The sequence below is a fragment of the Oncorhynchus nerka genome, linkage group LG1 (genome assembly GCF_034236695.1).
Source record: "Oncorhynchus nerka isolate Pitt River linkage group LG1, Oner_Uvic_2.0, whole genome shotgun sequence".
NCBI lineage: Eukaryota > Metazoa > Chordata > Actinopteri > Salmoniformes > Salmonidae > Oncorhynchus > Oncorhynchus nerka.
The window spans coordinates 49,689,196-49,703,802 of NC_088396.1; the positions used below are offsets into that span (position 1 = coordinate 49,689,196).

Genomic DNA, 14,607 nt, shown 5'->3' on the forward strand with positions numbered 1-14,607 from the left:
AGTGAGAGTAGTGGTACTGTTCATTCCCAGTATGGTGAGGTTGAAGTATCTGCTGCGTTCTTCTGATCTGTTGTGCTTAATCGTTAATGCATAAAGTAGTAATTTATAATTGTGAGAATCCCTAGCTGAGAAACATTTAACACATGTGGGGGTAATGATTAATAAATGGTGAGCAAACTGTAAATTCCTTACAAATGGTTTATTACTGAAGTGTTACTCGTAATTGCACATTCTTACATTTGACCATACTCTTCTTTCTCAATGCACAATTGAGTTATACTTGGACGTTAGCTGATATCCTATTGTACATTTTAATTTTACTGCACTTGTTTTAAGGCATGTGTGTCCCAATTGAGTCACTAGAGGATGATGTAAAACATACATAATGACTCATAATGACTCAAGAACTTTTAGAATAGTTACATACTATTTATCATTAAATAACATGGAACAACAACAGACTTTGGTATTTGGAATATACAAACTAAAATGTCTACATGTTTTTTTTATAAACGAGCTTAATCCTTCTGTTGCCTTCTCCAAGTCATTCTATTCCAATCCAGACTAATTATTCTGCATCAACACCACATATATGACAACGACAACGACAAGATTAGTCATGTCAGTGTTTTGTTACATGAAAGAAGCAATTACAACAATTGTATTACAAAACTATATTAAACTTGTTTGTCAAACATAGTTTCAGAGTCAAAATATGTTTAGCTGTCACTTTGAACCATGAATAATAGAAAGCATAAATGATTGGATTGATAAAAGAATTAACAAGTGGCAGAAAACCAATGATAAATGATACATTGTCACTTAAAAAAGACATAAGAAAGAAAGAAGAAAATAGAAATGGAATCCAACAAATTAGATAGTTGAAAACAACAATAGCTAGAGTTTTTGCTGCTTTTCTCTCAGACTTATTTGCCCGTATAGTTTTAACCAGACTCACTGGCAGCCTCTTTTGAAAATACCTTTCTGGCCTGTTATTTCAACAGTAAAACATTCTTTCAAACACCTACTTCGTACCTGTACATTTACAAACATTTTTATAATAGCAGCACAGTATATGATACAACAACACCAGGTAATGGATATACAACACATTATTCTTGTTATTGTTATTTTAGAGTGGTACAATAAGGGATCACACACAGCAACATAGCGGTCAATAGATATCAAGACCAAATTACCCAGAGATAAAGAAGTACATAAAAAGGAGATGTAGTCATGAAACGCACAGAAATATTCTCCAAAACCCCAGCATGGTTCCATTATTGCTACAGTCATTACTGGTATCACAATCAGTCCCACCAGGAGATCTGACACAGCCAGAGAGAGGATGAGCAGGTTGGTTGTAGTGTGGAGCTGCTTGAAGTGAGAGATGGAGATGATCACCAGTAGGTTCAAAAATACTGTAACTGCTGAAATCAATGAGAAGAAGATGTACAGTGTTATGTAGATAGATGTCGATAGCGAAGCCTTTCTGCAAGAAGAGTTTCCGTCTTGAAAACAGTATTGAACATCTTCATGTTTCTCCATTTGTAATAAAGGTAAAAATTGATGAGGTCCTGCTCCTGCTTGGTCCTGGGTGTGGCTCTGTCAGGTCCGGCTTCTGACAAACTCTGAGCTCTGCCTCTCTATTTATCCCTAAGTTACTGACAGAAACTCCCTTCCCCAGCGTCTTTGATCCACACACACACACACACACATACACACACACGCGCCCGCGTGTGTACATGCGTGAGCACACATATAAACAAACGGTTAAATAAACAAAGAATTAATGAAGGTTAATTAAGGTAATTTGTAAATGTATTTAGTGGTGAAGTGACTATGCTTAGATAATAAACACTGAGTAGCAGAGGAGTACAAAACAAATGGAGGGGGGAGGATCAATGCAATTGTCCGGTGGCATTTTGATTAATTGTTCAGCAGTCTTATGGCTTGGGGGTAGAAGCTGTTTAAGGAGCCTTTTGGTCCTAGACGTGGCACTCCGGTACCGCTTGCTGTGCTGTAGCAGGGAAAACAGTCTATGACTTGGGTAACTGGAGTCCCTGACAATTTTATCGGCTTACCTCTGACACCGCCTATTATATAGGTCCTGGATGGCAGGAAGCTTGGCCCCACTGATGTACTTGGACGTACGCACTACCCTCTGTAGCGCTTTACGGTCAGAGGCCCAGCAGTTGCCATACTAGGCAGTGATACAACCGGTCAAGATGCTCTAGATGGAGCAGCTGTAGAACTTTTTGAGGTTCTGGGGAACCACGCCAAGTCTTTTCAGTCTCCGACTGTCTTGGTGTGTTTGGACCATGGCAGTTGTGAAGCTTTGCTTGTTTGATGGTTCGTCTGAGGGCATAGCGGGATTTGTTATAAGGGTCCGGATTAGTGTCCCGCTCCTTGAAAGCGGCAGATGTAGCCTTTATCTCGATGCGGATGTAGCCTGTAATCCATGGCTTCTGGTTGGGATATGTACGTACGGTCACTGTGGGGACTACTTCATCAATGCACTTATTGATGAAGATGATGACTGAGGTGGTAAACTCCTCAGTGCCATTGGATGAATCCCAGAACATATTCCATTCTGTGCTTGCAAAACAGTCCTGTAGCGTAGCATCAACATCATCTGACCACTTCCGCATTGAGCGAGTCACTACTTCCTGCTTACTGTCTTGTAAGCAGAAATCTGGAGGATAGAATAATGGTCAGATTTGCCAAATGGAGGGCGGGGGAGAGCTTTGTATGTATTTCTGTGACGTTCTGGTAAAAATGTGGTAAAAAACTATTTAAGTTTACCTGCATTAAAGTCCAAGGCCAGTAGGAGCGCTCCTTCTGTATGAGCATGTTCTTGTTTGCTTATGGCCTTATTACATTGGTTGAGTGCGGTCTTAGTGCCAGCATCGGTCTGTGGTGGTCAATAGATGGATACTAATAATATAGATGAGAACTCTCTTGGTAGATAGTGTGGTCTACAGCTTATCATCAGATACCTCAGGCGAGCAATACCTCGAGACTTGCAAGTAGAGATACTGGGGTGCAAAGGAGCAAGATAAATAAATAAATAGAGTATGGGGATGAGGTAGGTAGATAGATGGGCTGTTTACAGATGGGCTATGTACAGGTGCAGTGATCTGTGAGCTGCTCTGACAGCTGGTGCTTAAAGCTAGTGAGGGGGATATGAGTCTCCAGCTTCAGAGACTTTTTGCAGTTCGTTCCAGTCATTGGCAGCAGAGAACTGGAAGGAAAGACGACCAAAGGAGGAATTGGCTTTGGGGGTGACAGTGTTTCCTAGCCTCAGAGCAGTGGGCAGCTGGGAAGAGGTGCTCTTATTCTCCATGGACTTTACAGTGTCCCATAACAATTTTTTTTAGTTAATACTACAGGATGCAAATTTCTGTTTGAAAAAGATAGCCTTAGCTTTTCTAACTAACTGTGTATATTTGTTCCTAACTTCCCTGAAAAGTTGCATATCACGGGGGCAATTCGATGCTAATGAATGGGGCATGCTTATTTAAGATGGTGAGGAAGGAACTTTTAAAGAAAAGCCAGGCATCATCTACTGACGGGATGAGGTCAATGCATTCCAGGATACCCCAGCCAGGTCGATTAGAAAGGCCTGCTCACAGAAGTGTCTTAGGGAGCGTTTGACAGTGATGAGGGGTGGTCGTTTGGTCGCAGACCTATTACGGATGCAGGCAATGAGACAGTGATCGCTGAGATCTTGATTGAAAACAGCAGAGTTGTATTTGGAGGGCGAGTAAGTTAGGATGACATCTATGAGGGTGCCAGTGTTTACGGATTTGGAGTTGTACCTGGTAGGTTCATTGATAATTTGTGTGAGATTGAGGGCATCAAGCTTGGATTGTAGGATGGCCGGGGTGTTATGGGGAGCAGGTGTGTGCAATGATGGTTGCACAATGTGGTTTGCCTGGAATGGTGGTTAGTACACCAGCGACGCCGAGCGCAGAGGGAGCAGGAGTAGGCATGACAATGATAAAATAATAAGTACAGTACACAACACAGGATGTTAAAGGAAATATATTTAACATTTAATTCACAAACACTGTTGTTTAACAACTATTTGTAAAGACGTAAGGAAGTGTTGTATTGCAAATATTTTGCTAATGTTGTCAACCTCACAACCACAAACTAATCATAAAACAGGGAAATATTTCCAGTGCTTCAATCTTTTAACTATTTTCAAACTTTGCTTTGTTTGGCTGCACTCGTACTGGGCCTTTAAAGGTACTGATCCTTTAACTGTAAAATTTCAGTAAGGTATGTATTTAAAATAAATCAAATCAAATCACATTTATTTATATAGCCCTTCGTACATCAGCTGATATCTCAAAGTGCTGTACAGAAACCCAGCCTAAAACCCCAAACAGCAAGCAATGCAGGTGTAGAAGCACGGTGGCTAGGAAAAACTCCCTAGAAAGGCCAAAACCTAGGAAGAAACCTAGAGAGGAACCAGGCTATGTGGGGTGGCCAGTCCTCTTCTGGCTGTGCCGGGTGGAGATTATAACAGAACATGGCCAAGATGTTCAAATGTTCATAAATGACCAGCATGGTCATATAATAATAAGACAGAACAGTTGAAACTGGAGTAGCAGCACGGTCAGGTGGACTGGGGACAGCAAGGAGTCATCATGTCAGGTAGTCCTGGGGCATGGTCCTAGGGCTCAGGTACTCAGAGAGAGAGAGAAAGAAAGAGAGAATTAGAGAGAGCATATGTGGGGTGGCCAGTCCTCTTCTGGCTGTGCTGGGTGGAGATTATAACAGAACATGGCCAAGATGTTAAAATGTTCATAAATGACCAGCATGGTCGAATAATAATAAGGGAGAACATTTGAAAGTGGAGCAGCAGCACGGCTAGGTGGACTGTCACGAATTCTGCCGAAGTCGTTGCCTCTCCTTGTTCGGGCGGTGCTCGGCGTTCGACGTCACCGGTCTTCTAGCCATCATTGATCCTTTTTTCATTTTCCATTGGTTTTGTCTTGTCTTCCCACACACCTGTTTTCAATCCCATTCATTACCTTACCTGGTGTGTATTTAACCCTCTGTTTCCCCTCATGTCTTTGTCAGAGATTGTTTTATTGTCAGTGTAGTGTGATTGTTGTATAGGTGCGCGTCGGGTCCTCGTACCCATGTTTGTTTGTTTATGTACATTTAGTGTTATGGAGCATACTCCGTGGACTTTATTAAAAGACTCCATGTTACACTCCATTTGAAACTCCTGCGCCTGACTTCCCTGCCACCTATCACACCTATGCATGACATGGACTGGGGACAGCAAGGAGTTATCATGTCAGGTAGTCCTGCGGCATGGTCCTAGGGCTCAGGTCAGTTGAAACTGGAGCAGCAGCACGGCCAGGTGGACTGGGGACAGCAAGGAGTCATCATGTCAGGTAGTCCTGGGGCATGGTCCTAGGGTTCAGGTCCTCCGAGAGAGAGAAAGAAAGAGAGAAGGAGAGAATTAGAGAACGCACACTTAGATTCACACAGGACACCGAATAGGACAGGAGAAGTACTCCAGATATAACAAACTGACCCTAGCCCCCCGACACATAAACTACTGCAGCATAAATACTGGAGGCTGAGACAGGAGGGGTCAGGAGACACTGTGGCCCCATCCGAGGACACCCCCGGACAGGGCCAAACAGGAAGTATATAACCCCATCCACTTTGCCAAAGCACAGCCCCCACACCACTATTGGGAATATAGTTGGTTGGGAATACAGATATGCATCTGTTGGTCCCCGATATACTGTATATAAAAAAGTATGGGGACATGCCTTCAAATTAGTTTAACTGGTTATTACAGCCACACCCGTTGCTGTAATTGCCTTGCAATCTCCATAGACAAACGTTGGCAGTAGAATGGTCATACTGAATAGCTAAGTGACTATCAATGTGACACCTTCATAGGATGCCACCTTTCCAACAAGTCAGTTCATCAAGTTTCTGCTCTGCTAGAGCTGCCCCGGTCAACTGTAAGGGCTGTTGTTTTGAAAAAGAAACGTCTAGGAGCAACAATGACTAAGCCGCTAAGTGGTAGGCCACACAACCTCACCGATTGGGAAGGCCGAGTGCTCCAGTACGTAGCGAGTAAAAATCCTCTTTCCTCGGTTGCACATCTCACTACCAAGTTCCAAACTGCCTCTGGAAGCAACGTCAGCACAAGAACTGTTCATCGGGAACTTCATGAAATTGGTTTCCTTGGCCGAGCAGCCGAAAACAAGCCTAAGATCACCATGCACAATGTTGTGTTGGATCGAGTGGTGTAAAGCAGTTCGTCATTGGACGCTGGAGCAGTGGAAACACCTTCTTTGGAGTGATGAGTCACGCTTCACTCTCTGGCAGTCCGATGGACGAATTTGGGTTTGGCGGATTCCAGGAGGACTCTACCTGCCCCATGCATAGTGCCAACTGTAAAGTTTGGTGGAGGAGGAATAATGGTCTGGGGATGTTTTTCATGGTTTGAACTAGGTCCCTTAGTGCCAGTGAAGGGAAATCTTAACACTACAGCATACAATGACTTTCTAGACTTTGTGGCAACAGTTTGGGGAATGCTCTTTCCTGTTTCAGCATGAAAAAGCCACCGTGCACAAAGTGAGGTCCATAAAGAAATGTTTTTTTGAGATCTGTGTGGAAGAACCTGACCGGACCTCACAGAGCCCTGACCTCGACCCCATCGAGCACATTTGGGATGAATTGGAACGCCGACTGAAAACCAGGCCTAATCGCCCAACATCAATGGCCAAATGAACTTGTTGCTGAATGGAAGCAAGTCCCCGCAGCAATGTTCCAACATCTAGTGGAAAGCCTTCCCAGAAGAGTGGAGGGTGTAATAGCAGCAAAGGAGGACTAGCTCCATATTAATGCCCATGATTTTGGAATGACATGTTCGACAAGCAGGAATCCACATTATTTTGGTCATGAAGTGTACAAGTAGAGGGGTGCATCAGAAAAACAGTCAGTATCTCATGTAACCACAATTTGCCTCATGCAGGGAAAAACATCTCCTTTGCAGTGTTGATTGGGCTCTCGAGTGGCGCATTGCATCTCAGTGCTAGAAGTGTCACTACAGACACCCTGGTTCAAATCCAGGCTGTATCACAACAGGGAGTCCCATAGGGCGGTGAACAATTGGCACAGGTTTGGCTGGTGTAGGCCGTCACTGTAAATAAGAATGTGTTCTCAACTGGCTTGCCAAGTTAAATAAATGTGAAATAGAAGGTCCTGTGGAATGTTGTTCCACTCCTTTTCAATGGCTGTTGGATACTGTCGGGAACTGGAACATGCTCCCGTACACATCATTCCAGAGCATACCAAACTGATCAATATGTGACATGTCTGGGGAGTATGAGGCCACTGAAGAATTGGGACATTTTCAGCTTCCAGGAGTTGTGCACAGATCATTGCGACATGGGGGTATGAATTATCATGCTGAAACATGAGGTGATGGCGCCGGATGAATGGAACTAAAATGGGCCTCAGGATCTTGTACTGTATCTCTGTGCATTCAAATTGTCATCGATAAAATGGAATTGGTTTGTTGCCCGTAGCTTATGCCTGCCCATACCATAACCCCACCGCCACCATGGGGCACTTATTAACAAAATGTGGACAAAGTCAAGAGGTCTGAATACTTTCCAAATACACTGTATATCATAAGATAGTGTTGTAGTTACAATTATTTAGAAAACCACAATATCCTTAATTAACTAAAACAACATTATCAGTAATGGTTACAGAAATGTTTTACTTTCTATGTCTGTGATACGTGTTATTTTTGATCAACCTTGGTTGAATGCACTGACTGTACGTTACTAAGGACAAGAGCGCCCGTTAAATGACCAAAATGTACAAATGAAAACTTGCAAAGAACACTGGGTAATATGTAGATACATAGGCAATTCCAGTAATATACTGTAAAGTAGACTACAGTAACATTTGTATTACCATAAAATTCATTGCCATAAAATTGATTACAGTCACTGTACTGTAAAATAAATTACAGTAACTTACTGGCCAATTGCTTCCTGTAAGTTACTGTACATTTTACAGGAAATGTTTTAGAGTGGTTCCAGTTGCACCTACTGGGACAGCAACAGTCTGCGGTTGGTCTTGTGGCACCTTGTACAGGGACATGCTGAGGGCTGTGGGACCAGGAGGAGCCTTGGTTTCCACTGGATCTTCATTTCCAACTGTGCCAGAGAAAGCTGCTCCACTGGCTGCAGGACGGACATGTTGGAGAACAGATGATTCTCTACACAGCCGTGGCAGCTGCCGCTCCAGCCTGACACCAGTCTACCTGCGGGTAGACAAAATGAGACATTAGGTTCACAGCTAGGTTTCAATTTACAATATTTGGAATGTCAAATCAAATTTTATTAGTCATGTGTAGACATTACAGTGAAATGCTTAATTACAACCCCCTAACCAACAATACAGTTAAAAAAATATGAATAAGAAATAACAAAAAGTAACAAGATAACAACAGAGAGTAGCAGCGGTGTAAAAGGGGGGGGCAATGCAAATAGTCTGGGTAGCCATTTGATTAGATGTTCATGAGTCTTATGGCTTGAGGTTAGAAGCTGTTTAGAAGCCTCTTGGACCAAGACTTGGCCCTCCAGTACCACTTGCCGTGCGGTAGCAGAGGAAACAGTCTATTACTAGGGTGGCTGGAGTCTGAAATTTTTTAGGGCCTTCCTCTGACACCTCCTGGTATAGAGGTCCTGAATGGCAGGAACCTTGGCCCCAGTGATGTACTGGGCCGTTCGCACTACCCTCTGTAGTGCCTTGCGGTCAGAGGCCGAGCAGTTGCCATACCTGGCAGTGATGCAACCATGCTCTCTATGGTGCAGCTGTAGAACCTTTTGGAGGATCTGAGGACCCATGCCAAATATTTTCAGTCACCTGAGGGGGAAAATAGGTTTTGCCGTGCCCTCTTCATGACTGTCTTGGCGTGCTTGGACCATGTTAGTTCGTTGGTGACGTGGACACCAAGGAACTTGAAGCTCTCAACCTGCTCCACTGCAGCCCAGTCGATGACAATGGGGGTGTGCTCGGTCCTCTTTTTCCTGTAGTCCACAATCATCTTCTTTGTCTTAATAACGTTGAGGGAGAGGTTGTTGTCCTTTAACCACACGGACTCTGACCTCCTCCCTATATGCTGTCTCTTTGGTGTCGGTGGTCAGGTCTACTTAATGGTGCTGGAGTCATACCAAGCTGTGCAGTCATGAGTGAAAGGGGAGTACAGGAGGGGACTGAGCACGCACCCCTGAGAGGCCTTTGTGTTGAGGATCAGCGTGGTGGATGTGTTGTTACCTACCTTTACAACCTGTTGGCAGCCCATCAGGAAGTCCAGGATCCAGTTGCAGAGGGAGGTGTTTAGTCCCAGGGTTCTTAGCTTAGTGAAGAGCTTTGAGGGCACTATTGTGTTGAACACTGAACTGTAGTTAATGAATAGCATTCTCATAGGTGTTCCTTTTGTCCAGGTGGGAAAGGGCAGTGTGGAGTGCAATAAAGATTGCATTATCTTTGGATCTGTTGGAGCGGAAGGCAAATTGGTGTGGGTCTAGGGTTTCTGGGATAATTATGTTGATGTGAGACATGACCAGCTATTCAAAGCACTTCATGGCTACAGACAAGAGTGCCACGGGTTGTTAGTCATTTAGGTTACCTTAGTGTTCTTGGGCACAGGAACTACGGTGGTTGGCTTAAAACATGTTGGTATTACAGACTCGGACAGGAAGAGGATGAAAATGTCAGTGAAGACACTAGCCAGTTGGTTACCAATGCTTGCAGTACACATCCTGGTGATCCGTCTGGCCCTGTGGCCTTGTGAATGTTGATCTGTTTAAAGGTCTTACTCACATCGGCTGCGAAGATGGCAATCACACAGTCTTCCGGAACAGCTGGTTGTGGGTAATTAAAGGGTAATAAGGCTGGTGGAACTCTACATAGAGGGTTCTAGGATGAACCCTCCAAAGATTATAAACTGAGACATGGAATTGATTTCAGATGTTCATACTATGTATCATTTAGCTATTTTTTTAATCCATTTTAGAATAAAGCTGTAATGTAACAAAATGTTGAAAATGTAAAGGAGTCTGAATATTTTTTCAATGCACCGTATACATGGTAAAACAGATACTTCCTTTTGATTTATTTTTGGACTGTTTTGAATTGTCTGTCCTATATATATTTGTTGACACTAAAGTATTTCCATACTTCCATTCATTTAAAAAAAAACTGGTACAGGGTTACCTTGAGGCGAGTTTCGTGAGTCTTGTAGGCGTCATACAAAACCACCCTCCTGTATCTTAAAACAATTCCATGTCTCAGTTTAGAATCTTTGGAGGGTTCATTCTAGAACCCTATATGTAGAGTTCCACCAGCCTTATTACCCTTTAATTACCCACAACCTTCATTCAGAATGATTGCCAGGGTAGAGTAGACTTAATACTGATACTACCTCAATCATCTCAACTGGAACAACCATCTCAGTAACGGGTTAAATAAATTCAATTACTAGTAGATTGGATTAGTTTGGAAAACTGTTGTCTTTGTGTAGTATAAAATGGATCAACCAATCACTGAAATGTTACAGATATTACAGTAAAACAATTCTGTAAGTCTCTCTGCAATGTAGGTGTTTGTGAGAGTCTTAGTTATCGATGGTGGGGTTATATTAGTTTGTAGTCCAAACCGTAATGAAATTGTAATTGACATTGTAATGAAAAGACCGATTTTCGGGATGTCTCCTGGCCTGACAAACACCGCTGTAGCTAGGCCGCAGAAGCGACATCGGTGGATGCGGGGGATTGAAATGCAGCATGTGCCAAAAAATAGCTATCTCTAGCTTAAGGATGGATTTTGCTGGGGAGGCCTGTTTTGTCATGGGCAGCCCCTTTGAGGGCTTTCACCATTTTTAAATAGTCAACACATTAACATCAACACGCCACAGGATATACCCATTGGACATTGGGCTCTGCTGGGAGTTTACCTCATAGCCTATACAGGGATGTTGTACCGTCATAGTGCGGGGGAGAATTGAACGAGTAAAAATATGTCTGGAAATGTTATTCTAATCAATTCTAAATTAATTATAGTTAATTACCACAAAATTCCACGAAAACAAAACACTAAATAAATATTCAAATATAATAATTCAAGAAGATCTATATGCATATTCCCATGAAACAGATTGACATGAAATGATTGACATGCAGTGTCACACCCTGACCGTAGTTTGCTTTGTATGTTTCTATGTTTTGTTTGGTCAGGGTGTGATCTGAGTGGGCATTCTATGTTGGATGTCTAGTTTGTCTGTTTCTGTGTTTGGCCTGATATGGTTCTCAATCAGAGGCAGGTGTTAGTCATTGTCTCTGATTGGGAACCATATTTAGGTAGCCTGTTTTGTGTTGGGTTTTGTAGGTGGTTGTTTCCGTGTCTGTGTTTGTTTCACCACACAGAACTGTTTCGGTTTTCACATGTATTGTTTTGTATATTTGTAGTGTTTTCTCGGTATTCGTCTTGTTTAACCCTAACCACCCTGAGTTTCGGTCCGCCTCTCCTTCCCGGGAAGAAAACCGTGACATGCAGTTAGAACATTTCACCTGAAAAACGTGAAGAATTATCATCACCGTTGACAGTGATGGCCTATTTTGAAATGAGGTATGCCTAACTGTCTGCGACGGCATTACAAATATACATTTTTCTTGAGACAAAAGACCTGTGCTTTGGCATAGGCAGATGTTGCAATTGGAGGATGCATTTTATGCCTATTCTACGGTGATATTCAATGGGCTATATCTGTCGGTACAATGATGAGAAATGATGACCTCATGAATAATTGCTCTCCCCCTAAAACGTTAGGTGAGGGATTGTTGCAGTCACTCATTAGAGCAGTTCATAGACTGCTTACAGGGTAAGGGAAACAATATCTACATACATCATTTAACTGAACATTACATTTAAAAGGTTACTACCTTTAATACACTACAAGTGAAGTTGTCCAAATACTTACAACTTCTTCAAAATGGGGGAGGGGGGACTTGATTCATAAGTGGAATTCATTTCTTAACACTGTTCAAATCAAATCAAATGTATTTATATAGCCCTTCTTACATCAGCTGATATCTTAAAGTGCTGTACAGAAACCCAGCCTAAAACCCCAAACAGCAAGCAATGCAGGTGTAGAAGCACGGTGGCTAGGAAAAACTCCCAAGAAAGGCCAGAGAGAGTATCTCTACCTCTCCTGCTGTCTCTAGAGAGTTGAAACAGCAGGTCTGGGACAGGTAGCACGTCCGTGATAGTCTGTAGACCCTGCCTCATACGTCTCGTGTCTGAACAGTTGAATTGCGCCTCCACTTTGTCTCTCTACTGACGTTTTGCCTGTTTGATTGCCGAAGTTGTCCAAATACTTATGAATTCTTCAAATGGGGGGACTAGATACATAAGGTGTCTTCATTTCTAAACTGTAAAACAGATACAGTGCATTCAGAAGTTATTCACACCCCTTGAATGTTTTCAATTTTTTTTTACGTTACAACCCTATTCTAAAATTGTTTGTTTTCTCCTTAACAAAAAAAGTGGAATTCAAGGAACATTTGATTAGAGTGTTTTCTACTGTAACGATGTGCGCTGAGAGTCGGCAATTAAGTTTAGGGAGTGAGTGTTTTAATAAATAAACACGACATGATACAAAATAAACAACAGGAACAACGTGCAGACATAAAACAGAAACAGAAACAATGACCCCTGGGGGAAGGAACCAAAGGGAGTGACATATACGTATAGGGAAGGTAATCGGGAAAGTGATGGAGTCCAGGTGAGTCTGATGGTGCGCACCATAACGAGCAGCCTGGTGACCTAGAGGCCGGAGAGGGAGCACATGTGACATCGGGTCTCCATGGAGCTGAGTAAATCTGTTTTTAGTTCTCTCTCTAAACATTTTTGGAATCACTTACAAAAACCCTGATGATAAATTAGTTCACCGAGGTGTACATGTTTTTTTATTGATTGGTTTAATAACTTGTTAGTAATTGGCTGTGATGTTAATGATGTTCTACTGTAATGTCTGTCACGCACTGTCCTTAGTTTCTTTGTTTTCATTATTATTTTGGTTAGGCCAGGGTGTGACGAGGGTGGTTTGTTTAGTTTTTGTATTGTCTAGGGGTTTTTTATGTCTAGGAGTTTTTTGAAAGTCTAGGTGTTTATATGTGTATGGTTGCATAGATTGGTTCTCAATCAGAGGCAGCTGTTTATCGTTGTCTCTGATTGGGGACCATTTTTAGGTAGCCAGGTAGGTATTTTGTGGGTTCTTAGTCTATGTTTAGTTGCCTTTATGTACTAGCCATAATAGCTTCACGGTTCATTTTGTTGTTTTGTATTAGTTTTGTTCAGTGTTCGTTCTTCCATTAAAAGAAGTATGTACGCTCACCACGCTGCGCCTTGGTCTCCTCTATATGATGACCGTGACAGAAGAACCCACCAGAAAAAGGACCAAGTAGGGTGAAAAGGAGGAGCAGCGTTTGATGAAGCAGACAACATGGACATGGGACGAAATACTGGACGGTAAACGATTCTGGACGTGGCAGGAAATATTGCCAGGAGAGAATCGCCTACCATGGAGGCAGGTGGAGATAGCACGGTAGGAACGGCGACGATATGAGGGTACACGGCTAGCACGGAAGCCCGAGAGGCAGCCCCAAGAAATTGTTTTTGGGGGGCACACGAGGAGATTGCATGAGTCAGGTCGGAGACCTGAGCCAACTCCTCGTACTTACTGTGGGGAGCGTGTTACTGGTCAGGCACCGTGTTATGCTGTGGAGTGCACGGTGTCACCCGAGCGCTATTCTAGCCCGGTGCGCTCTATTCCAGCTACTCGCATTGGCCGGGCTATAATTGGCATCCAGCCAGGAAGGAGGGTGCCGGCTCAGCGCTCCTGGTCTCCAGTATACCTCTTTGGACCAGGATATCCTGCGCCAGCTCTGCGTACTGTGTCTTCGGTGAGTCTGCACAGCCCAGTGCGTCCTGTGCCAGTGCCCATTTGCAGTGCAAGAATAAACAGCCAGCCAGGACTGGTTGTGTCAGCTCTACACTCCAGACCTCCAGTGCGCCTCCACAGTCAAGTTCGCCCTGTACCTGCTCCCCGCACTCGCCCTGAGGTGCGTGTCACCAGCCCAGTACCACCAGTGCCGGCACCACGCACCAGGCCTACAGTGTGCCTCGGCAGTCCAGGGCGTCCGGCGACAGTACCCAGTCCAGAGCGTCCGGCAACAGTACCCAGTCCAGAGCGTCCGGCGATAGTTCACAGACCGGAACCTCCATCGACGGGCTCCAGTCCGGAACCTCCAACAATGGGCCACAGACCGGAACCTCCATCGACGGGCCACAGTCTGGGAACCTCCAACGACGGGCCACAGTCCGGAACCTCCAACTACGGGCCACAGTCCGGAACCTCCAACGACGATCCCCAGTTCGGAGCCTCCAGCGACAGTCCCCAGCCCGGGGCCTCCAGCGACGGTCCCCAGTTCGGAGCCTCCAGCGACAGTCCCCAGCCAGGGGCCTCCAGCGACAGTCCCC

At 43.9% G+C, this 14,607-nt stretch overlaps 1 pseudogene; it reads right to left on the reverse strand.

Annotated features, from left to right (window-relative positions):
* Positions 1–201: 201 nt before the first annotated feature.
* On the reverse strand, positions 202–1,602 carry LOC135573395 (trace amine-associated receptor 13c-like; annotated as a pseudogene).
* Between the last annotated feature and the right edge of the window lie 13,005 nt (positions 1,603–14,607).